General features: G+C 29.6%; 1 pseudogene across 1 annotated transcript in view; it reads left to right on the top strand.

Annotated features, from left to right (window-relative positions):
- Window positions 1-1730, top strand: part of LOC149884807 (uncharacterized) — a 4054-nt pseudogene extending 2324 nt beyond the window's left edge. The window contains exons 6-9 of the transcript XR_016455087.1: window positions 1-16; window positions 220-385; window positions 457-1068; window positions 1524-1730. The exon at window positions 1-16 is cut by the window's left edge and continues 187 nt beyond it. The product of XR_016455087.1 is annotated as an uncharacterized LOC149884807 (transcript). The remainder of the gene's footprint in view (window positions 17-219; window positions 386-456; window positions 1069-1523) is intronic.
- The last annotated feature ends 834 nt before the right edge of the window (window positions 1731-2564 follow it).

Genomic DNA, 2564 nt, shown 5'->3' with positions numbered 1-2564 from the left:
TTCTTCTGTTGGTTTGGTAAGCTAGGAGAGTTTATTAACCATAATCCATTTCCAAAGTTTTTTTGCATCAAGAACATTTAATAAAAATTTTATATAGGTATATATATATATATATATATATATATATATATATATATATATATATATATATATATATATATATATATATATATATATATATATATCTGTAATCATATAAATATTATAATTTTATATTAGTCAAGGGTGCTTGGTGTAATTGGTGGGAGCAACTTGAAATCAATAACATACAACGTTATGAGCCAACTAGTATGTCATGAACTAGCACTAAAAATGAATTGGAAGGATAAATATAAAAATAAACATGCATTCAGAAAGTTAAAAAAAATTCCTGGCATAGTCAACAGTAAGCAAAATAATATTTATTTATTTGTGGTAATTAAGTGGATCACATATATCTTCTTTTAAATTTAACAGTTTCAGTTCAAAAGCATGAAAAAGGTGCTAGTAATGCAGATGTTGAGAAGTGCATTAAAAGATGGCTGATGCAAGCTCCTGATAGAAATGGTGGTCGTGCACATTGTGCATTAAAAACTTTAACTCAGAACTCTTGATAATTGTAAAAACTTTCTTTGATATTTTATATTTTACAATGGTTTTCTTTCATTACGGTATGATTTTTTTATAGTATAATGCTCATTTTTATAGTTTACTATACCTATATACAATAGTAATATTTTCAGTGCCAGATTAAGGTTTAGACTTAATTTGTTTTGAAATTCATTTACATAATGATGCAAATAATTTTTTAGAAACTAGTCAAGTTTTTGATAATAATGATGTTGATGATCAACTGAAAAAAATAACTGTGGCATGACATGTGTAAAACTAAACCTTTATTTGGAAAGTTCAAAGGTCCACTCATCATCGACACTAAGTACAATTTTTTTGGTGACAATTAAGTGAATAGCTTTTAAATAAATTTTTTATCAATTTAACAGTCACACTTTGAAAGCATGAGAAAGGTGAATATGAAGCAGATGTCGAATGGCGCATCAAACGCTGGTTAACGCAAACTCTTGACAGATGGTAGTTTTACAAAACTTGTAGTTTTTGTCTTGATTTTGATTGAATTTGTTTTATTTGTTATTTTTATTATAGTTTGTTTTATGTGTTATTTTAAACTTTTTTTACTTAAAGATTACATTTCTTAAATTTTATTTCAGTTTTGAAGCTTATTTAACATTTTTTTCACTTTCAGCTGTTTAGCAGCTTTTCGTTGTAATCATATGTAAAACAAACAAAGTGTATCGTCATCGTTTTTTATCTTTTTTTAATCTTTTTTTATATACATATGAATTTTAGTTTTTATGTCTAAAAATACATAAAAACTTGTTTGGATTAATTGTTGACAGCGATGTAAAATTGTCAGCGAGTGATTTGTTAAGTAACGTAGTATAATAAGTAATAAGTGTAGATGTAATTTTTTAAGTGTAAATGTCTTATATTACGAACGATCAATTGTTTTACTTTTGATTTATCAGAAGCAGTTTGACATGCCAGAAAGATTGCAGTAAAATGTGAAGTCGAAGAGTATCGATAGTTAACACCATATGGTCGAATAAATGGCGGCCGAAGAAATGATGGCTAAGCTTTTGCTAATCTTAAACCTTTATATGAATTTGAATTGCATTTTAACTAACTTTTATTGAAATGTAAAATATTTATCAATATAAAGCGTATTGCAAAAACGGTGGACTTAATTTTCTACATTCCATTTTATAATATTTTGAAATATCTCATCAGTTATATGTTTTCGCGTATACCTTTTTTGAGTTAAGTAAACATTGAGTTATTTTCATATTTTTCCTCCGGCAATTTATTACGTCTTTGTACAAAGGAAGAACGAGGAATTCCTCTTAATTTAAATTCTCTTATGTGCTAAGTATTAGTTTTAAAAAAAGTAATAAAATAATAATAATAAAGCAAAAATAACATAAAAATGAGCAATGACAAAGCAACGTATAAACGCCGGTTTAAAGTAATTTAAAAAAAAAACGAACTAAAAATAACAAAATTAAGCATTGGTGAAGCAACGGCTAAACGCTGGTCGAAAAACGGCTGCCATGCATGGACCATGCATTAAACGGTGAGCAACACTTGGCTTGGGCCATGCTTGTCGGCCGATGGTGGGCCAGTCATGGCACCGATGGTGGGCCATGCATGGAGCAAGCATGGCGAGTTTGCTGGGATTATAATGAAAGAAAATAGTAAGCAAAACCTTAACATTTGATTGAACTTGACGTGCTTTTTTCGGTCTTGGTGATTCAGGGTGCTTCTATTGCGACAATTGTGCTTTGGTTTCGACGTCATAACAGTACAGCCATGTTTCATTACCAGTTAAGACCCTTTCAAGCAAACTTGAATCGTCGTTGACGTCATTTAGCAGCTCCTGAGCGATGTTTATGCGATTGTTTTTTTGGTCGAAATTCAGCAGTTTTGGAATGACGTTTGCTGCCACTCGTTTGCATTTAATTAAACTATGACATGAGCCAATTGATACGCCAACTTCATCAGCAACTTCT

The sequence above is a fragment of the Hydra viridissima genome, unplaced genomic scaffold (genome assembly GCF_058129835.1).
Source record: "Hydra viridissima isolate aposymbiotic clone 2 unplaced genomic scaffold, HvirCarnegie_v1 scaffold_8, whole genome shotgun sequence".
Taxonomy (NCBI): Eukaryota; Metazoa; Cnidaria; class Hydrozoa; order Anthoathecata; family Hydridae; genus Hydra; species Hydra viridissima.
Note: the sequence above shows the minus strand (reverse complement) of the source record. Positions and strands in the feature narration are given on the sequence as shown.